Here is a 23,233-nt window from a genome sequence, read left to right as displayed (position 1 = left end):
AATACAGGATTTTGTGCCGCTAAATAGTGTAAAAACTTGCTAAATTTAGCCGGAAAACTGCTAAATTGGCAACACTGGTCCTTAGAAGAGAACATGGCGGCGCGCTCTATTCTATTCTGGCTATGAATGCACACAACTGCATGCGCACCACCTCCAAGGGTCAAGACAACTCACGAGTGACCTCCTCAATCCAGCGGAGACAGCCTTCAGCCTGTGGGATGTGGTCTTGCATGGTGAAAATTGGCGGAAGCTGATCCTCATTTGTGACCCGGAAGAATGCAAACAAGTCCTGAACAAACTGCTTGTAGTCAGTGATGCACTCCTCGAAGTTGGACACGGGGATGCCGTGAGTGTTCTCACTGTGGTCCTTGGCAGCACTTGCGAACCCAACAGGAACTGTAGTCGTGCCGCCGCCAAATCTGTGGAAAGCAATGATGAAGCCTTGTCGAATGCAGTACTCAATGACTGCCATCTCAAAGCAATAAGGAAAAACAGAGTTCAAAACTGGTTCGAGATGTCTGTCAGGGCAACGCAGAATGCAATGATTGAAAAAATACCAGGAGGCTGTGGACTCTGGTCGATGACGAGGCATCGCATGAAGAACAACATGAATGCCGCCTAAGTGGATGCCGAGTTTTTCTGAAAAATATTCCATCTCGTCCGAGTGCCGAGGCGAGGCCCGTCACAACTTCCTTCATCCCTGCAAGCAATAAGAAAAAACAGTGTTCAAAACTGTGGTTCGACTCTGCTACAAAAATTGACAGAAGGATTCTCTGGAAAATTTGTTTTTCTGCCAGTGCCGCCTAACAGACGTAGGATCACGCACGGCAACCGAGAATTTTCTGTCAGGAAACACAGACTTTTGGTAGCAATTACTCATATCTTGTCAAAAAGAAGCATGCAGCGTGCTTGACCTTTTTGACACAGTAATCGCATCACTTAAGTGGGCTTTTCATTGCAGCATTCGAGTATGGTAGTAAGATTACTGTACTTTCTGGAGACCACCGTGAGTTATATTTTTACATTATCCAGCGCTTCATTCTGCAAGATGACGACAAAACAATGGCAAGCCCTTCCAAGGAGCTTGCAACAGGCGGGCGCAAGATTTGCTATTTTGCACTTTTTATTTTTCTTAGTTTAAAATTTTAAACTCACAATAGCTTTGATTGTAACGAATGCTACCAAAGATGACTTCATTTGGGAAGGAGTGCAAGGGGCCCGTGCAGTGATAACAACAATGTGGAAGCTTAAAGTATCTGCAACTAAGTGCCAGATGTAGTACAAGGACTAGAACGTATAGTAAGATAGTTTACCTCCAATATGGTTGCTAAACTAAATAAAAACTAGCAAGGTGTGGTGCAAAGCCAGCAGCCTGCAAAAGCTGCAAATAAAAAAAAAGAAAGCTTGGTCCTTAGGAGTGTTGCCAACTCAAAAATAGAAAACCCGCGACAGGAACTCCCAAAAACCGCTAAAAACCGCCAAATGCATTTTTCGTGACAAAAAGTTCATTTTGTACATTTTATTTAGTGTGTAAACAAATATAACTAAGAATATAAAAGAACAGAAAGCAGTTTTTCTTTTCCGACTAACCACTAGAGACTGTGTACTTTACGCTAAAGTTCAAAAAAGTACTTTTTAAACATGTTTAAAAAATGCAAAGTACTGACTAGACACCGCCGCCGAGTCCTGACCGACTCGAGGTACAATCTCAGAAAGATGTGTGCTTCATCAGTAAGCGACTGTCACTCGTACCGCTGGTGGCAGGTACAGGTGGGCTTCTAGTGCTGCTGCCAGCGTACACCGATCTTTTGAACTACATTTGGTGGGAGTTCGTAGATTGAGGAGCATTTACCCTGCCACTAGAGTTCGACTCGAATAGCCAAGATGGCATTTGTCATCTCTGTTGACAACCTGTTCCTCAATTTACATTTGAAAATGTTCAGCTGTACATACTTCACAGGTCCCATTTCGCCCAGCAGATTCGAGGATTACGCTCAAAAGTGCCGCAGAAATTGATTCAATGCATGTTCCAATGTTCGCCACTATAGCCACCTCAGTGACGTCATGCGCTCACAGCGGCATGGTGACATTTTCTCGAAGTGGGTAGAATTTTAAGAAACCTTTAATATTCAGCAATAAAAGGCAGATTTGCCAAAACCTAAAAAAAACAGCCATCAAGGCTTAAAAACCGCTAAAAAATCGGCCTCCCGCAATACAGGATTTTGTGCCGCTAAATAGTGTAAAAACTTGCTAAATTTAGTCGGAAAACCGCTAAATTGGCAACACTGGTCCTTAGAAGAGAACATGGCGGCGCGCTCTATTCTATTCTGGCTATGAATGCACACAACTGCATGCGCACCACCTCCAAGGGTCAAGACAACTCACGAGTGACCTCCTCAATCCAGCGGAGACAGCCTTCAGCCTGTGGGATGTGGTCTTGCATGGTGAAAATTGGCGGAAGCTGATCCTCATTTGTGACCCGGAAGAATGCAAACAAGTCGTGAACAAACTGCTTGTAGTCAGTGATGCACTCCTCGAAGTTGGACACGGGGATGCCGTGAGTGTTCTCACTGTGGTCCTTGGCAGCACTTGCGAACCCAACAGGAACTGTAGTCGTGCCGCCGCCAAATCTGTGGAAAGCAATGATGAAGCCTTGTCGAATGCAGTACTCAATGACTGCCATCTCAAAGCAATAAGGAAAAACAGAGTTCAAAACTGGTTCGAGATGTCTGTCAGGGCAACGCAGAATGCAAAGATTGAAAAAATACCAGGAGCTTGTGGACTCTGTTGATGACGAGGCATCGCATGAAGAACAACTTGAATGCCGCCTAAGTGGATGCCGAGTTTTTCTGAAAAATATTCCATCTCGTCCGAGTGCCGAGGCGAGGCCCGTCACAACTTCCTTCATCCCTGCAAGCAATAAGAAAAAACAGTGTTCAAAACTGTGGTTCGACTCTGCTACAAAAACTGACAGAAGGATTCTCTGGAAAATTTGTTTTCCTGCCAGTGCCGCCTAACAGACGTAGGATCACACACGGCAACCGAGAATTTTCTGTCAGGAAACACAGACTTTTGGTAGCAATTACTCATATCTTGTCAAAAAGAAGCATGCAGCGTGCTTGACCTTTTTGACACAGTAATCGCATCACTTAAGTGGGCTTTTCATTGCAGCATTCGAGTATGGTAGTAAGATTACTGTACTTTCTGGAGACCACCGTGAGTTATATTTTTACATTATCCAGCGCTTCATTCTGCAAGATGACGACAAAACAATGGCAAGCCCTTCCAAGGAGCTTGCAACAGGCGGGCGCAAGATTTGCTATTTTGCACTTTTTATTTTTCTTAGTTTAAAATTTTAAACTCACAATAGCTTTGATTGTAACGAATGCTACCAAAGATGACTTCATTTGGGAAGGAGTGCAAGGGGCCCGTGCAGTGATAACAACAATGTGGAAGCTTAAAGTATCTGCAACTAAGTGCCAGATGTAGTACAAGGACTAGAACGTATAGTAAGATAGTTTACCTCCAATATGGTTGCTAAACTAAATAAAAACTAGCAAGGTGTGGTGCAAAGCCAGCAGCCTGCAAAAGCTGCAAATAAAAAAAAAAGAAAGCTTGGTCCTTAGCAGTGTTGCCAACTCAAAAATAGAAAACCCGCGACAGGAACTCCCAAAAACCGCTAAAAACTGCCAAATGCATTTTTCGTGACAAAAAGTTCATTTTGTACATTTTATTTAGTGTGTAAACAAATATAACTAAGAATATAAAAGAACAGAAAGCAGTTTTTCTTTTCCGACTAACCACTAGAGACTGTGTACTTTACGCTAAAGTTCAAAAAAGTACTTTTTAAACAAAGTTTAAAAAATGCAAAGTACTGACTAGACACCGCCGCCGAGTCCTGACCGACTCGAGGTACAATCTCAGAAAGATGTGTGCTTCATCAGTAAGCGACTGTCACTCGTACCGCTGGTGGCAGGTACAGGTGGGCTTCTAGTGCTGCTGCCAGCTTACACCGATCTTTTGAACTACATTTGGTGGGAGTTTGTAGATTGAGGAGCATTTACCCTGCCACTAGAGTTTGACTCGAATAGCCAAGATGGCATTCGTCATCTCTGTTGACAACCTCTTCCTCAATTTACATTTGAAAATGTTCAGCTGTACATACTTCACAGGTCCCATTTCGCCCGGCAGATTCGAGGATTACGCTCAAAAGTGCCGCAGAAATTGATTCAATGCATGTTCCAATGTTCGCCACTATAGCCACCTCAGTGACGTCATGCGCTCACAGCGGCATGGTGACATTTTCTCGAAGTGGGTAGAATTTTAAGAAACCTTTAATATTCAGCAATAAAAGGCAGATTTGCCAAAACCTAAAAAAAACAGCCATCAAGGCTTAAAAACCGCTAAAAAATCGGCCTCCCGCAATACAGGATTTTGTGCCGCTAAATAGTGTAAAAACTTGCTAAATTTAGCCGGAAAACCGCTAAATTGGCAACACTGGTCCTTAGAAGAGAACATGGCGGCGCGCTCTATTCTATTCTGGCTATGAATGCACACAACTGCATGCGCACCACCTCAAACGGTCAAGACAACTCATGAGTGACCTCCTCAATCCAGCGGAGACAGCCTTCAGCCTGTGGGATGTGGTCTTGCATGGTGAAAATTGGCGGAAGCTGATCCTCATTTGTGACCCGGAAGAATGCAAACAAGTCGTGAACAAACTGCTTGTAGTCAGTGATGCACTCCTCGAAGTTGGACACGGGGATGCCGTGAGTGTTCTCACTGTGGTCCTTGGCAGCACTTGCGAACCCAACAGGAACTGTAGTCGTGCCGCCGCCAAATCTGTGGAAAGCAATGATGAAGCCTTGTCGAATGCAGTACTCAATGACTGCCATCTCAAAGCAATAAGGAAAAACAGAGTTCAAAACTGGTTCGAGATGTCTGTCAGGGCAACGCAGAATGCAATGATTGAAAAAATACCAGGAGCTTGTGGACTCTGTTGATGACGAGGCATCGCATGAAGAACAACTTGAATGCCGCCTAAGTGGATGCCGAGTTTTTCTGAAAAATATTCCATCTCGTCCGAGTGCCGAGGCGAGGCCCGTCACAACTTCCTTCATCCCTGCAAGCAATAAGAAAAAACAGTGTTCAAAACTGTGGTTCGACTCTGCTACAAAAACTGACAGAAGGATTCTCTGGAAAATTTGTTTTTCTGCCAGTGCCGCCTAACAGACGTAGGATCACACACGGCAACCGAGAATTTTCTGTCAGGAAACACAGACTTTTGGTAGCAATTACTCATATCTTGTCAAAAAGAAGCATGCAGCGTGCTTGATCTTTTTGACACAGTAATCGCATCACTTAAGTGGGCTTTTCATTGCAGCATTCGAGTATGGTAGTAAGATTACTGTACTTTCTGGAGACCACCGTGAGTTATATTTTTACATTATCCAGCGCTTCATTCTGCAAGATGACGACAAAACAATGGCAAGCCCTTCCAAGGAGCTTGCAACAGGCGGGCGCAAGATTTGCTATTTTGCACTTTTTATTTTTCTTAGTTTAAAATTTTAAACTCACAATAGCTTTGATTGTAACGAATGCTACCAAAGATGACTTCATTTGGGAAGGAGTGCAAGGGGCCCGTGCAGTGATAACAACAATGTGGAAGCTTAAAGTATCTGCAACTAAGTGCCAGATGTAGTACAAGGACTAGAACGTATAGTAAGATAGTTTACCTCCAATATGGTTGCTAAACTAAATAAAAACTAGCAAGGTGTGGTGCAAAGCCAGCAGCCTGCAAAAGCTGCAAATAAAAAAAAAAGAAAGCTTGGTCCTTAGCAGTGTTGCCAACTCAAAAATAGAAAACCCGCGACAGGAACTCCCAAAAACCGCTAAAAACCGCCAAATGCATTTTTCGTGACAAAAAGTTCATTTTGTACATTTTATTTAGTGTGTAAACAAATATAACTAAGAATATAAAAGAACAGAAAGCAGTTTTTCTTTTCCGACTAACCACTAGAGACTGTGTACTTTACGCTAAAGTTCAAAAAAGTACTTTTTAAACAAAGTTTAAAAAATGCAAAGTACTGACTAGACACCGCCGCCGAGTCCTGACCGACTCGAGGTACAATCTCAGAAAGATGTGTGCTTCATCAGTAAGCGACTGTCACTCGTACCGCTGGTGGCAGGTACAGGTGGGCTTCTAGTGCTGCTGCCAGCTTACACCGATCTTTTGAACTACATTTGGTGGGAGTTTGTAGATTGAGGAGCATTTACCCTGCCACTAGAGTTTGACTCGAATAGCCAAGATGGCATTCGTCATCTCTGTTGACAACCTGTTCCTCAATTTACATTTGAAAATGTTCAGCTGTACATACTTCACAGGTCCCATTTCGCCCGGCAGATTCGAGGATTACGCTCAAAAGTGCTGCAGAAATTGATTCAATGCATGTTCCAATGTTCGCCACTATAGCCACCTCAGTGACGTCATGCGCTCACAGCGGCATGGTGACATTTTCTCGAAGTGGGTAGAATTTTAAGAAACCTTTAATATTCAGCAATAAAAGGCAGATTTGCCAAAACCTAAAAAAAACAGCCATCAAGGCTTAAAAACCGCTAAAAAATCGGCCTCCCGCAATACAGGATTTTGTGCCGCAAAATAGTGTAAAAACTTGCTAAATTTAGCCGGAAAACCGCTAAATTGGCAACACTGGTCCTTAGAAGAGAACATGGCGGCGCGCTCTATTCTATTCTGGCTATCAATGCACACAACTGCATGCGCACCACCTCAAACGGTCAAGACAACTCACGAGTGACCTCCTCAATCCAGCGGAGACAGCCTTCAGCCTGTGGGATGTGGTCTTGCATGGTGAAAATTGGCGGAAGCTGATCCTCATTTGTGACCCGGAAGAATGCAAACAAGTCCTGAACAAACTGCTTGTAGTCAGTGATGCCCTCCTCGAAGTTGGACACGGGGATGCCGTGAGTGTTCTCACTGTGGTCCTTGGCAGCACTTGCGAACCCAACAGGAACTGTAGTCGTGCCGCCGCCAAATCTGTGGAAAGCAATGATGAAGCCTTGTCGAATGCAGTACTCAATGACTGCCATCTCAAAGCAATAAGGAAAAACAGAGTTCAAAACTGGTTCGAGATGTCTGTCAGGGCAACGCAGAATGCAATGATTGAAAAAATACCAGGAGCTTGTGGACTCTGTTGATGACGAGGCATCGCATGAAGAACAACTTGAATGCCGCCTAAGTGGATGCCGAGTTTTTCTGAAAAATATTCCATCTCGTCCGAGTGCCGAGGCGAGGCCCGTCACAACTTCCTTCATCCCTGCAAGCAATAAGAAAAAACAGTGTTCAAAACTGTGGTTCGACTCTGCTACAAAAACTGGAAAATTTGTTTTCCTGCCAGTGCCGCCTAACAGACGTAGGATCACACACGGCAACCGAGAATTTTCTGTCAGGAAACACACACTTTTGGTAGCAATTACTCATATCTTGTCAAAAAGAAGCATGCAGCGTGCTTGACCTTTTTGACACAGTAATCGCATCACTTAAGTGGGCTTTTCATTGCAGCATTCGAGTATGGTAGTAAGATTACTGTACTTTCTGGAGACCACCGTGAGTTATATTTTTACATTATACAGCGCTTCATTCTGCAGGATGACGACAAAACAATGGCAAGCCCTTCCAAGGAGCTTGCAACAAGCGGGCGCAAGATTTGCTATTTTGCACATTTATTTTTCTTAGTTTAAAATTTTAAACTCACAATAGCTTTGATTGTAACGAATGCTACCAAAGATGACTTCATTTGGGAAGGAGTGCAAGGGGCCCGTGCAGTGATAACAACAATGTGGAAGCTTAAAGTATCTGCAACTAAGTGCCAGATGTAGTACAAGGACTAGAACGTATAGTAAGATAGTTTACCTCCAATATGGTTGCTAAACTAAATAAAAACTAGCAAGGTGTGGTGCAAAGCCAGCAGCCTGCAAAAGCTGCAAATAAAAAAAAAGAAAGCTTGGTCCTTAGGAGTGTTGCCAACTCAAAAATAGAAAACCCGCGACAGGAACTCCCAAAAACCGCTAAAAACCGCCAAATGCATTTTTCGTGACAAAAAGTTCATTTTGTACATTTTATTTAGTGTGTAAACAAATATAACTAAGAATATAAAAGAACAGAAAGCAGTTTTTCTTTTCCGACTAACCACTAGAGACTGTGTACTTTACGCTAAAGTTCAAAAAAGTACTTTTTAAACAAAGTTTAAAAAATGCAAAGTACTGACTAGACACCGCCGCCGAGTCCTGACCGACTCGAGGTACAATCTCAGAAAGATGTGTGCTTCATCAGTAAGCGACTGTCACTCGTACCGCTGGTGGCAGGTACAGGTGGGCTTCTAGTGCTGCTGCCAGCTTACACCGATCTTTTGAACTACATTTGGTGGGAGTTCGTAGATTGAGGAGCATTTACCCTGCCACTAGAGTTCGACTCGAATAGCCAAGATGGCATTCGTCATCTCTGTTGACAACCTGTTCCTCAATTTACATTTCAAAATGTTCAGCTGTACATACTTCACAGGTCCCATTTCGCCCGGCAGATTCGAGGATTACGCTCAAAAGTGCCGCAGAAATTGATTCAATGCATGTTCCAATGTTCGCCACTATAGCCATCTCAGTGACGTCATGCGCTCACAGCGGCATGGTGACATTTTCTCGAAGTGGGTAGAATTTTAAGAAACCTTTAATATTCAGCAATAAAAGCAAGATTTGCCAAAACCTAAAAAAAACAGCCATCAAGGCTTAAAAACCGCTAAAAAATCGGCCTCCCGCAATACAGGATTTTGTGCCGCTAAATAGTGTAAAAACTTGCTAAATTTAGCCGGAAAACTGTAAATTGGCAACACTGGTCCTTAGAAGAGAACATGGCGGCGCGCTCTATTCTATTCTGGCTATGAATGCACACAACTGCATGCGCACCACCTCCAAGGGTCAAGACAACTCACGAGTGACCTCCTCAATCCAGCGGAGACAGCCTTCAGCCTGTGGGATGTGGTCTTGCATGGTGAAAATTGGCGGAAGCTGATCCTCATTTGTGACCCGGAAGAATGCAAACAAGTCCTGAACAAACTGCTTGTAGTCAGTGATGCCCTCCTCGAAGTTGGACACGGGGATGCCGTGAGTGTTCTCACTGTGGTCCTTGGCAGCACTTGCGAACCCAACAGGAACTGTAGTCGTGCCGCCGCCAAATCTGTGGAAAGCAATGATGAAGCCTTGTCGAATGCAGTACTCAATGAGAGCCATCTCAAAGCAATAAGGAAAAACAGAGTTCAAAACTGGTTCGAGATGTCTGTCAGGGCAACGCAAAATGCAATAACTGAAAAAATACCAGGAGGCTGTGGACTCTGGTCGATGACGAGGCATCGCATGAAGAACAACATGAATGCCGCCTAAGTGGATGCCGAGTTTTTCTGAAAAATATTCCATCTCGTCCGAGTGCCGAGGCGAGGCCCGTCACAACTTCCTTCATCCCTGCAAGCAATAAGAAAAAACAGTGTTCAGAACTGTGGTTCGACTCTGCTACAAAAACTGACAGAAGGATTCTCTGGAAAATTTGTTTTTCTGCCAGTGCCGCCTAACAGACGTAGGATCACATACGGCAACCGAGAATTTTCTGTCAGGAAACAGACTTTTGGTAGCAATTACTCATATCTTGTCAAAAAGAAGCATGCAGCGTGCTTGACCTTTTTGACAGAGTAATCGCATCACTTAAGTGGGCTTTTCATTGCAGCATTCGAGTATGGTAGTAAGATTACTGTACTTTCTGGAGACCACCGTGAGTTATATTTTTACATTATCCAGCGCTTCATTCTGCAAGATGACGACAAAACAATGGCAAGCCCTTCCAAGGAGCTTGCAACAAGCGCACACAAGAAATGCTATTTTGCACTTTTTATTTTTCTTAGTTTAAAATTTTAAACTCACAATAGCTTTGATTGTAACGGATGCTACCAAAGATGACTTCATTTGGGAAGGAGTGCAAGGGGCCCGTGCAGTGATAACAATGTGGAACCTTAAAGTATCTGCAAACAAGTGCCAGATGTAGTACAAGGACTAGAAAGTATAGCAAGATAGTTTACCTCCAATATGGTTGCTAAACTAAATAAAAACTAGCAAGGTGTGGTGCAAAACCAGCACCCTGCCAAAGCTGCAAAAAAAAAAAGAAAGGTAGGTCCTTAGCAGTGTTGCCAACTCAAAAATAGAAAACCTGCGACAGGAACTCCCAAAAACTGCTAAAAACCGCCAAATGTATTTTTCGTGACAAAGAGTTCATATTTGTATATTTTATTTAGTGTGCAAACAGATATAACTAATAATATAAAAGAACAGAAAGCAGCTTTTCTTTTCCGACTAACCACTAGAGACTGTACTTTACGCTAAAGTTCAAAAAGTACTTTTAAAAAAAAGTTTAAAAAATGTAAAGTACTGACTAGACACTGCCGAGTCCTGACTGACTCGAGGTACAATCTGAGAAAGATGTGTGCTTCATCAGTAAGCGACTGTCACTCGTTCCGCTGGTGCCAGGTCCAGGTGGGCTTCTAGCGCTGCTGCCAGCGTACACCGATCTTTTTAGTGCCGATCTTTTGAACTACATTTGGTGGGAGTTCGTAGATTGAGCAGCATTTACCCTGCCACCAGATTTCGACTCGAATAGCCAAGATGGCATTCGTCATCTCCGTTGACAACCTGTTCCTCAGTTTACATTTCAAAATGTTCAGCTGTACATACTTCACAGGTCCCATTTCGCACGGCAGATTCGAGGATTACGCTCAAAAGTGCCGCAGAAATTGATTCAATGCATGTTCCAATGTTCGCCACTATAGCCACCTCAGTGACGTTATGCGCTCACAGCGGCATGGTGACATTTTCTCGGAGAAGAGAGTAGAATTTTAAGAAACCTTTAATATTCAGAAATAAAAGGCAGATTTGTTAAAACCTAAAAAAACAGCCATCAAGGCTTTAAAACCCGCCTCCCGCAATACAGGATTTTCTTCCGCTAAATAGTGTAAAAACTTGCTAAATTGGCAACACTGCTCCTTAGAAGAGAACATGGCGGCGCGCTTTATTCTATTCTGGCTATGAATGCACACAACTGCATGCGCACCACCTCCAAGGGTCCAGAGAACTCACGAGTGGCCTCCTCAATCCAGCGGAGACAGCCTTCAGCCTGTGGGATGTGGTCTTGCATGGTGAAATTTGGCGGAAGCTGATCCTCATTTGTGACCCGGAAGAATGCAAACAAGTCCTGAACAAACTGCTTGTAGTCAGTGATGCCCTCCTCGAAGTTGGACACAGGGATGCCGTGAGTATTCTCACTGTGGTCCTTTGCAGCACTTGGGAACCCAACAGGAACTGTAGTTGTGTCACTAAATTTGTGGAAAGCAATGATGAAGCCTTGCTGAATGCAGTACTCAATGACTGCTATCTGAAAGCAATAAGAAAAAACAGAGTTCAAAACTGTGGTTCGAGATGTCTGTAAGGGCAACGCAGAATGCAATGACTGAAAAAATATCAGGAAGGTGCGGACTCTGTTCGCTGATCAGGCATCGCATGAATAACAGTAGGAGGGCCGACCAAGAAGTAGGCACTGAATTTTTTCTGAAAAATATTTCATCTCATCTAACTGCCGAGGCAAGGTCCATTAAGCTGCCTCCATCACTGCAAGTAATAAGAAAAAACTGTTCGGAACTGGTCCGAGATGTCTTTAAGGGTACCGCAGAACAGTGTTGAAAATAACACCGATAGTGTATTACCTCTCTTCATGACCAGCAGAATGCGGAGTCGTTGAAGAGGCATCGCATGAAGAACAGAAGAAGTGCTGACTAACAAGTAAATGCTCAGTTTTTCCGAAAAAATATTCCATCTCGTCTCACTGCCGATGCGAGGCCCATCAGAACTTCCTTCATCCCTACAAAAAATAAGGAAAAACAGAGTTCAAAATAAGGAAAAACAGTGTTCAAAACTCGTTCAAGATGTCTGTAAGGGGAACGCAAAATGCGATGATTGAAAAAATACCAGGAGGTTGCGGACACTGTTTGCTGACGAGGCATCGCATGAAGAACAGTAGGGGTGCCAACTAGCAAGTGGGCGCTGAATTTTTTCTGAAAAATATTCCATCTCGTCTAACTGCCAAGGCCAGGTCCATCAAGCTGCCTCCATCACTGCAAGGAATAAGAAGAAAAAACATTCGGAAGTGTGGTTCGAGATGTCTCTATGGGTACCGTAGAACGCAGTGTTGAAAAATAACACCGATAGTGTATTACCTCTATTCGAGACCAGAAGACTGCGGAGTCGATGACGAGGCACTGGATGAAGAACAGAAGTGCCGACTAAGAGATAAATGCAGTTTTTCCGAAAAAATATTCCATCTCGTCTGATTGCCGAGGTGAGGCCCATCAGAACTTCATTCATCCCTGCAAGCAATAAGGAAAAACAGTGTTCAAAACTGTGCTTCGAGATGTCTGTAAGGGCAACTCATAATGCAATGTAGAATGAAGAGTTCCGAAATTCACTCTGCGACTGCTCCTCTTTATTGTTTCCAAAGACGTTTTAAAGGGGTTGTGATAGGGGGTCGCAGCAAAGATGTGATATGCCTAGGATGCTGAATGACATAGCGTCACAAATGTCCTTCAGCAAAAATTTTTTTGATGTGTTTTGTGGATGCTGAGTCATTTGTAGTCAAAATTTGAATTTTCACTTCTACGCATCTTACCCTCTCGTTTCGTCACTTTTTGCTTGCTGAAATGTCAGTCCACCCGCGGTCTCCATGGAGGATAAGAAACTGATGAGGGAGCGCAAGCCAACTGCTCGTGAAGCCACCCTCTCCCCTTTTTTTCCGCTCTCCCAGTCAGTCCTTTATGTTGTGGTGCCGGTATGTTTTATTTCCCGCATCTACGTGGCGCGTGTCTATAGCAAGGTGGTTGATCTACAGTCAGTTTGCCGTTTTGGTCCGTGCATGTGTGCATGCTGCAGAACTAGTTATCTCCACACGCTATCACATGGAGTGACAACGGGGGGCCGACTTTCTCCTTTTTACTATATTTTTACTTCTAAAGACTAGGCTTCAAGGCTGTCACCGTACGCTCACTCAGTTTTTTTTTCCTCCATGGCCAGCTCCATGCAGTCGGCCCCTCCGCCAACGCTCGTGCGAATTCCCGGGGGGGGGCGGAGCCAACGCCTCCAAAACTGGTTTGGTGTAGACGGCGCTGGCACGGGGAACCAATGGCATTCCGCTGCTCACATAAAGAGCGCTAAAATGACACAATGCGCAAGGATTCGGGCGAAAGCTCGGCAGCGCTGCTCGCTGCAAGGCACGGAAGTTCTGAAAATTGTATTGTAAATTATTGGCTCTCTTTTGAGATCTTGTACGTGGCATGAACGCTCGGTGACCTGTACTCTAACCCCAACACCCTTTTCAGGACCCAATCTGCTGGCAGCAAAGTTGTTCTGGCTCAGAAGTTGCACACATATATTTGGCAGAATTGTTGCTGCTGCATTTAAGAAAAAGGCACTTGCTACGCTGTTTCTTGCCTACGGTAGTGTGCAGGTTCCCTGATAGTATATATACGGCTTAGATAAATGCAACTAGAACGCAGCATAAATTGATCCGCAAAGCTTGTCCTAGCTGATATTCTCGACAGTCATTTCCTCTTCTACGCAGACGAACTCACCTTGTGGGTCACCACTGGCTCATTGGGAGAGGCCCAAATCACAGTCTAACAGGTACTTAACACTATTTCCACATACCTCTCCCAAGCGGGCCTGCAGCCCACTTCGGAGCGATCCGAACTTCTACTCATAGCACGCAGTAAAAATTCAGGGGGCACATTGACTGTCTAAAGTGCGTAGAGGCGAAAGCGTTTTCCGCACCACTTTGTCTATGTGACACTGGTGATGTCACCACTGGATGACATCATGCATAATTGCTGACGAAGTAATGACAAATTACTAATTATTGACAAATTACTAATTAATCACTCAGCACTAATTGACAGCTAATTAATGGCGCTTGCCGCCGCGGTGGCTCAGTGGCTATGGTGCTCGGCTGCTGACCCGAAAGACGCGGGTTCGATCCCGGCCGCGGCGGCTGGAATTTCTTTGGAGGAGAAATTCTAGAGGCCCGTGTACTGTGCGATGTCAGTGCACGTTAAAGAACCCCAGGTGGTCGAAATTTCCGGAGCCCTTCACTACGGCGTCTCTCATAGCCTCAGTCGCTTTGGGACGTTAAACCCCATAAACCAAACCAAACCAATTAATGGCGCTTAAGCTTGCCTTTAGGGGCGGAACACAACAGCGTGTTGTAGCGCTGCCAGGGAGTCCACGGAATGCCACCATCCGTTCGGCGCAATGCCTTGCCCTTTGAACTCAACGCTTTTTGAAGAAAGGAAATGGCGCTGTAATTCTGTCATCTCGGTGGACACACGAACCGCACCGTACAGGAAGGGAGGAAGTGGTAGTGAAAGAAAGAGGGGCTGTAATGAAGAAACTGAAAATTGTATTTGAGGAAAGGAAATTACGTAGTGTAGCGAGAATAAAACGAGAGGCTTGTGCTCATGCACGAGCGGTGGCGGCACCAGCGGCGCACACAGTAACGGCAGCATACGCTAGATGGCACAAGCAGCAGCGGGTGGGAGAGCGTGCAGCGAGGGAGCTTTGTCACTCTCCCCCTTCCCCTTATCCCCTGGGACAATACTTGCGGGCTCAGGGAGACCACTTAAAAAGAGGCCTGCTCGTCCCATCCAAATCAGAGCTGAGCAGCTTACTCTCTGAACGAAGTCGAGGCACGACCCGCCAGGCTATCGGGACGAGAGCCGGCTCCGCCAGCTAGTCGTAGTGGTCGTAGTCGTACGTGTCACCGCCACCCCATGCAATGAGCGTGTAGTCCCTGTCCATGACTTTGAATCTGTGACTCCTCTGTCGGACGAACTGTGGGAAACTTTGCCGAGGCACCACCCGCCAGGCACTGCTCCCCGGTCTGAAAGACCGAGTAAGACACGCTCCAAATACCGAACGTAACAAGTGGTGGAGGTGCTCCAAGATCCCCGCTATGGAAAAGAAGTAGGGAAGGCAACCGCTCGCCGAGACCGTCGAAACGCAGTTGCGCAAAAGTTAGGGTTCGAGTACAGGATGCGCTTTGAAGGAGACGAAAAAAGCCGCAATTTGGACGAGCGCTTCAACGACCTATTCGCGCTTTGCAAGAAAATCATGGCGGCACAAAAAAATAGGAAGTAGCTGATGTTTACAGCGCAAAGAATCTTGAGAAACCGCGTCATTCCCGCCAACGGCGAACCAAAGATGAACGATCAGCACAACATGCCGTCAATGAGGGCTTTTGCGCCGCCTCCAGTGTTTAAAGGGACAGCGAATGAAGACCTAGAGGATTGGCTCCATATATATGAGCGGTACGGGCGATCCCTAGCATGGACAGACGAACAGAAAGCGGACAATCTAGTGTTTGCTCTCGCGGACGTTGCCCGGGCCTGGTACGTGACGGCACTCCGGGAAAAAACACCGGACACATGGTCAGAGTGGAAAAAGGCACTACGCGCCACCTTTGCAGGCGCGCATGTACAAGAATGGGCGTACATTCACCTACAGGACCGCAAGCAGCAGCCAGGGGAGACGCCACAGCAGTATGTGGCTGGGGTACTGCAGCTATGTGGATGGGCCAATGCGGCAATGACAGATGCCGAGAAGCTTCAGTACCTACTCCAGGGCTTGCGACCGGAAATGATGGAAAACGTAGCCATTTCTAATCCTAGCTCCACGCAGGAATTCCTAGAGCACCTGCAGCGCCTGACACACGTAGGAGCCATGGCACGCCACGCCCTTATGGCTATGCCGACACGTCCACTGCCAGGTATCCCAACCGGGCACCCGGCAATCCAAGACCTGGCAACATCCCTTCATGCTGCAGGGACCCCACCACAGGTCCTCTACGCACCGGGCCGTCATGAAAGCACTCAAAACAAGGGCACAGATGCTGTTTTAGAAGCCATGCAAGAGACCCTGCGCGCCTTGACTGCAGCTGTAGATCGCCTCGGGCAACGTGACCGTCGACCGTTCCCGCCACGTGGCTCAAGGATGCAGGGAGGGCAAGTGGTTTGCTTCCGGTGCAACCGAGTCGGGCAGATCATGCGCCAATGCCCAGAGAACCAGGCACAGCAAGCTCCGGCCCCGCACCAGTTGGGAAACCGGTAGAGCTGGGTCCTGCAGTTCGACCCGGTGGCAAACATGAAGACTCAGTTTACGCGACATTCCACCAGACGCAGCTCATCACACTTCCTGCCACGGTGGAAAACCTTGATGTCCAGGTAATAATAGACACCGGAGCCATTGTGAATGTTATCTCAGCAGCCCTAGTTGCTCGACTGAGGAAGCCCATCCGACCGTCTGGCACTCTCGTGCGTGCAGTGAAGGGAGAGTTAGCACAATCATGCGGAGAAATAGACCTGGGGATTATAATCAGAGCGGAGGTTAATGAAGGCAACATTTGTAGTGCTCCCAAATCTCTCACATGATGTGCTGTGCGGGCTGCCATTCTGCCAAGCCACCCAAATGGTGCTCGATTTTCCACAGAAAAAGATTACCCTGCAGAGACGACAATTGGTGCCACGCCTCGATCAAGACTGTACCCGCGACTCACCTGACACGGCACGTGTACAGTGTCTAGAGGAATTCAATCCGCCGCCCAGAACCGAGGCTACTGTCGCAGTACGGATCACAACTTACAGGCCGTACTTTGTCGAACCGCTCACTCAGCAAAAACAGACATTAAGACCTAGTGTTGCACGGAGTCTGACGGTCGTTGACAACCAGATAGGTTATGTCCGCGTTGCCAACCCGGACAGCACCTCTCTCGCAGTACCAAAGGGTACAACTATCGGACGAGCCACCACCATCAGCAAGACAGCCCTCAGCATTTCTCTGCCCAGCAATCAAACAGACATGAGTCAAGATATCCGGCTGGGTGAAGAGCTGCCGCCTGAGGCCAGACAGAAGTTCCAGCACCTGATAAAAGAATACGGGCACATCTTTTCTACAAAACGGGGTCCCATCAGGCGCACAAACATCGCAGAGCACGAAATCAACACCGAGAGACCGCCCAATCCACCAGAATCCCTACCAATACTCCGCATATGAGCGAAAGGTCATTGATGATCAGGTCGCCGAGATGCTGGAAAAGGGGGTTATTCGGGCTTCATCAAGTGCCTGGTCATCACCGGTAGTACTAGTACGCAAGCGCGATGGATCATGGCGGTTTTGCGTTGACTTCCGCAAGGTTAACACCGTTACCAAGAAAGATGAGTGGGTTGAACAAACTACAGGGAGCTAAATTTTTTTCCACGCTCGATTTGGCATCTGGTTGCTGGCAGGTTCTAATTAAGGAACAGGATAAAGAAAAGACTGCATTTGCTACAGGAACCGGACTCTACGAGTTCAATGTGGTACCATGCGGTTTGTGCAACGCCCACGCAACGCTCCAGCGCACGATAAACAAGGTTCTGGCACACCAACTGTGGAAGATCTGTCTGGCATATCTAGACGACATCGTTGTATTTTCCCGAACAATTGAGGGACATTTGCAAAACCTGCGTGAGATTTTCCAATCCCTAGACGAAGCAGGACTCCGACTTGAGCCAAACAAATGCAACATAGCTTTCAGCAGCATCCGTTACCTTGGCCACATCATCAAAGGACACACCATTCGTCCGGACCCAGATAACATTTGCGCCATCAGTGAAACAAAAGCTCCTACAAGCCGAAAACAGGTTCGAAGTTTCCTAGGCTTATGCGGGTACTACCGGAGGTTCGTCAAGGACTTTGCACGTGTTGCACGAACGAGCTCACCAAGATGGACACAAAGTTCACATGGACTCCGGAGTGCCAGGAATCTTTTGACACATTGAAGACCCGGCTAACCAGCGACCCAGTCCTCCGACTATTCGATCCCACACTGCCCATCAAGCTCCATACTGACGCCTGCGGCTACGGGATCGGCGCAGTGTTGGTGCAGAAAGACCACGGAGAAGACTTTGATATCGGATACGCTAGTCGTCACTTAAACAAAGCAGAGGCGAACTTCAGCATGACAGAACAAGAATGCTTGGCTGTTGTATACGCCACAAAGCAGCTCTGACCGTACATATTTGGCTCACCAGTTACAGTTGTCACGGATCAAGCTAGCCTCACATGGATAATGTCAGTCAAGAACCCAAATGGACGCCTCATCCGATGGAGCCTGCTGCAGCAGGAGTTCAACCTCACGCTAAGACACCGACCGGGAACAAAGAACATGAACGCCGACGCATTATCTAGATTGCCTTATGAACCTGCACCCGAAGACGAAGAGGAGTTTCCGCTCTCCGTGGTGTCTCAAGAGGACATTGGGAAGCTTCAGCTCCAGGACCCGTTCTTACGGCCAATCATCAAGTACCTCTGGGAGCCAGATCAACCAGCGGGAAAGAGGGTGAAGAAGATCGCAGGACCTTTTTCCCTCGTGAACGGCACGCTATACAGAAGGGCCAAGGGATTTACTGAGGAAAGACTGGCACTTGCTGGGCCAAGAAGCCTACGACGCGAAATCTTAGCCGCGTGCCACGACGACGTCACGGCCAGTCACCTAGGGGTAACACGGACACTGAAGAAAATCTGCCAGCGATATTTCTGGCCAAAAATGTTCACCAATATTGCACACTACGTCCAGTCCTGTGCCGACTGTCAAACAAGAAACACTACTAATATGAAGCCAGCAGGCGAACTACAACTGCTTCCCCCCACTATGTACCCATTTCAGCAAGTTGGAATGGATTTTGTGGGCCCGCTAACAGAATCCCAAGACGGTAACAAATACATAATCGTTATGATAGACTACTACACGAAATGGGTAGAAGCAGTGGCCACACCTGAGACAACGGCAGCCTGCGCAGCAAAGGCCTTCATGGACTCTATGGTCTTAAGGCATGGTGCACCGGAACGCGTCGTCACCAATCGGGGACGTCATTTCACTACGGAAATGATGGAAGAACTCTTCCGGCTGACAAGTACTAACCACGCCCGCACCACAGCATACCATCCACAAACCAACGGCCTCTGCGAGAGATTCAACCAAACAGTTGCAGTCATGATCAGCAAGTACGTCTCCGCCCATCACCGAGATTGGGACCAGTTTCTAAAGTACGTCATCTTTGCGTACAACTCTTCAATACACGAAACAACTGGATACTCCCCATTCTTCCTTCTCCATGGCAGAGAACCAACTTTGCCCATTGACGCTGCACTAGGGCTCCTGCAAGAGACCAGAACCAACGTGGACAATGTAGCCGCGCACTGGGAAGAGGCCAGAGAGTTCATACGAAACCGTGAGCTCAAGAGCAAGAAAAACAGCAAGATACGTTACAACACCGAACGACGAACACAGAGCTTCGCCCCAGGGGATTTAGTTCATGATGAGGAAGTTAGAGCGCAAAAAAACACAAAGACAAAGTGGAGACGTGGACGGGACAAGTGCTAACTTTCAACAACTGCTTTATTGAAGTGCGGGAAGGGAACCTAGCAGGGCCGCCGCGCATGCGCTAAAAACCTCGTCTCCCAAACTTCAAAGCAGTTGTTGACAGTTAGCGCTTGTCCCGTCCACGTCTCCACTTTGTCTTTGTGTTTTTTTGTGCTCTAACTTCCTCATCATGAACTACCAACAGGTCCAAATTACTACTCTGCTGAATTATATTTCTTCTCCATTGGGCTCTTTTTTGTGTTCCCTACGCCCTAGCGAGCAGTGTTCCGTTTGTGCTAGTCTCATTGCCTCTTCAACGTGCAAGGCCCGCTACCTCGCCTTCTGCGTCAGGAAAGGTCAGTATCCCCTGGGTATCGCTCTTTTGTTCGGGGTGTTGCTACCTTCACTCGGGCATTGGAAAAGAATCTGCAAAATCATAAAATCTGAATGTTGGCGCCAAGTGCGGTTCTTGCTGGAGTGGCTTCGGATGGCTAGCTTCAAGTGGTGCGGCCTTGGCTTTTCTGGGAAACAGCGCTTCAGAGAGTACAGGAAAACGGCTGAAGATGCAACGGAATTCCTTTGGAAGACAGTTATCCGCAATTTGCCTAAGCCAAACAAGAAGAAAGCTGGCATCGTTCCAGTGAACACCTTGGGCGATGTTTCACTCCCAAACAAAGTTCAACGCGTTGTGGAAATAGGTCCTAAGTTTAGCTTGGAAGACCCAGGTGACAAGGTAACTCTTTTAGCAACTGTTCATAACATAGCTAGCAAAGCACCAGTAGAGGTGAAGGCACGCTGCATTTCAGAGGGCATTGACGCATTGCGAAGAACATACCCCAGGAAGAAAGGTGGTCGTCCTATCCTACGTGACATTACTAGCCATTTCCAGGACTCCGGCTTGTCACTCCTCTTATCTGACAAGGAGGGCGGCTTTACTGTCATGCCGCAGGGCTTATACGAGGAAAAGGCCACGCAGGCTGTAAGCAAGAATTTCAAGCCAGCAGGCATACGGCCAGGAAAAGCGAAATCAAAAGCACTCTCTCTGCTTGAGGAGCTCAGCCTTGATTCACTTGCCAAACATGTTCGTGCCACCAAGGTTGATGTCCTGAAACTATTTTTCGCTGCCAAGACACACAAACCGCTTTGTCCTTTTAGGGCAATCGTGTCCGAAAGGGGCAGCTGGCAGGAACACGTCAGCAGGTTCCTCTTGCCACACCTGAACAGCCTTAATGTGGACGATCCCTACAAGATTGCAAGTGCAGACCGTTTGGTTGAACAGCTCAGCGATGGTCTTCCTGGAGCGAACTGCACCTTTTCAGTAGATGTGGAAGACCTCTTCTACTCTGTACCTCGTGGGGAACTCTTGACAGCCGTCAGTGAAGTTATTGATAGGACTGGCACCATGGCTTTCCAGAACACCTGTGGCATTACAGCGGAAGCCTTTTTGGAACTGCTGGACTGTTACTTAAGTTGTACTTTGGTGAGGTACCGAGATGTTTGTTTTTTGCAGAAGGACGGCATATGCATTGGTTCTCGTATTGCACCTGTATTATGTGAAATTTATCTAGCTAAATTAGATTACTTGATTCTAGACAATCTTAACGACCTACCTGTTGTAAAAGTTTGTAGATACGTTGATGACTTTCTTGTTCTTGTTCACTAGAATCAATCTTAACGACCTACCTGTTGTAAAAGTTTGTAGATACGTTGATGACTTTCTTGTTCTTGTTCACGTGAAGCCAAGGGACACTTTACACCTCTTGGCTACCTCGATTTTAGATGTTTTTAACAGGTGCTCGACAAGCCTAAAATTTACCCTTGAACTACCTCAATCTGAGTCGTTACAGTTTTTAGACATTCGCTTGTTTTTTTAATGACCCTGGACATGTGTGCTGGGTGTACACACCACGTTCTAAAAAGGCATTGCTTCCTTTTGACTCAGCTCACTCCAAGTTAGTCAAAAGAGGGATAGCTACATCATGTCTTCGTGCAGCGCTCTTGAAGTCTTGCCACCATAAAACAAAACAAAGTTTCCACACCCAAGTGGAGCGTTTAGGTAGTTCTGGCTACCCCACCGAAATGACCGTAGCTGTGGCAGAAACGCTGATATACAGAAGATGAAAACACCCTTGCAAAGGCACACAAAGGAACAAATGAGCAAAAGCTTCCTGTCATGCCTTACGTGCATCGCGTGTCGCATAATCTGATGAGAATTGCAGCTAAATTCCAGGTTAATATTATCTTCAAGGCGCCATGCAAGCTATCCAAGTTATGTCCCATGGTGACTGGTGAGCGTCAAAAGAAACCTAAATGCAATAAGAAGCACGAAGAAAGATTTGTTCCCTGTAAAGAAGGCGTTATTTATCATATCCCTCTGAGCTGTGGTCAAGTCTATATCGGCCAGACAGGTCGCTGTCTAAACGACAGATTGAGGGAGCACGCCAATTCACTAGATAAAGGCTACGGCTCGAACCTCCCACCCCATTGTAAGGACTGCAAATGTCTACCGCTGCTGAAAAGCACCTCAGTAATCGGGAGGCATCAAGGTAGGCTCGAACGTGAGCTGTTTGAAGCCGCTAAGATCGCTCAGAACGATCTATGCATCAGCACGCCCTCAGTGCACGACTCCAAAAGAACATCGATTTTTGTTATCATAATATGTATAATCTTAACTATTTTGAACCATGTATGCCTTCACCACCTTCTGCACACTCGCCTCAGGGTTTAACAACAGCAAGTTTGGGAGACAAGAGGTTTAGCGCATGCGCGGCAGCTGCACTAGGTTCCATTCCCGCACTTCAATAAAGTTGTTGAAAGTTAGCGCTTGTCCCATCCACGTCTCCACTTTGTCTTTGTTTTTTTGCGCTCTAACTTCCTCATCATGAACTACCAACAGGCCCAAATTACTACTCTGCTGGATTTAGTTCACATTCGAATGCCAACCGCAAAACGCGGGAAGACTATGAAGTTTCTTCACCCTTATAACGGTTCATTTCGGATAGTGAGACGGACCTCTGAGAATGATTGGGAGGTACAGTCTAAACAAGGGAAACGGGATATCGTAAACGTGGAACGACTTAAACCGTACGTTACTCGAAAAATCGCCGAGGACGATTTTCCGAAAGCAAGCAGCAGCACTGGGCTCAACGATGAGCCCAGGGGTCAGACTAAACCCGCAAAAGAGACCACGCCAGCAACGAAGACAGCACAGGCAACGGCGAGGTCAGCAGATGGGGCTAGCGACTACAGCAGGAAAGCAGAGTGTGTTTTCAGTGATATTGACAGTGATTGTGATCGCGAAAAACACTGCTATGGGCCGACGGCGGAAGGAGCAGCGAGAGCGGAATCAGCGGACGGTACCAATCGACTTCAGCAAAGAAACAGTGCCAGTGATTGTGATGATGGTGAAGAAACAGTGCCAGTGATTGTGATGATGGTGATCGTGCCTGTGAAAGACACGACCCTGAACCGGCGACAGAAAGAAGTGCAAACGCGGGTAGCAAATAGTGCACACGATAACGATTGTGACAGCTGCGAAAGTGGCGGCGGAGAATTCTTCGACGCAGAAGATTTCTTACGATCCACCAGGACTGCGCTGATAACACCATCGACTAGACCTCGCAGGCTGTTTGAAGCCACAAAAGGACGACTTTATTTACTATTGATACAGTGCTCTAGAATATG

At 46.6% G+C, this 23,233-nt stretch overlaps 1 protein-coding gene across 11 annotated transcripts in view; it reads right to left on the bottom strand.

Annotated features, from left to right (window-relative positions):
• Positions 1-23,233, bottom strand: part of LOC149351637 (uncharacterized) — an 85,230-nt gene that overhangs the window by 31,301 nt on the left and 30,696 nt on the right. For 9 of the 11 annotated variants that reach the window (XM_089580960.1, XM_089580966.1, XM_089580964.1 and 6 more), the window contains 13 exons: positions 12,321-12,470; positions 12,073-12,218; positions 11,811-11,965; positions 11,188-11,482; positions 9,386-9,528; positions 9,003-9,247; positions 7,193-7,334; positions 6,810-7,054; positions 4,981-5,122; positions 2,769-4,842; positions 2,386-2,630; positions 558-700; positions 175-419 (listed from right to left, as the gene is read on the bottom strand). The gene's annotated coding sequence lies outside the window, so the exon portion shown is untranslated. Of the gene's footprint in view, positions 1-174; positions 420-557; positions 701-2,385; positions 2,631-2,768; positions 4,843-4,980; positions 5,123-6,809; positions 7,055-7,192; positions 7,335-9,002; positions 9,248-9,385; positions 9,529-11,187; positions 11,483-11,810; positions 11,966-12,072; positions 12,219-12,320; positions 12,471-14,819; positions 15,032-23,233 lie in introns of all 11 variants that reach the window. The other 2 variants (XM_089580962.1, XM_089580963.1) reach the window with 1 other exon arrangement.

This window comes from Amblyomma mixtum, chromosome 3, assembly GCF_055824585.1.
Source record: "Amblyomma mixtum isolate Tamu chromosome 3, ASM5582458v1, whole genome shotgun sequence".
In the NCBI taxonomy this organism is placed as follows: domain Eukaryota; kingdom Metazoa; phylum Arthropoda; class Arachnida; order Ixodida; family Ixodidae; genus Amblyomma; species Amblyomma mixtum.
The sequence above is the reverse complement of the archived record's forward strand: the minus strand, read 5'-3'. Positions and strand labels throughout refer to the sequence as shown.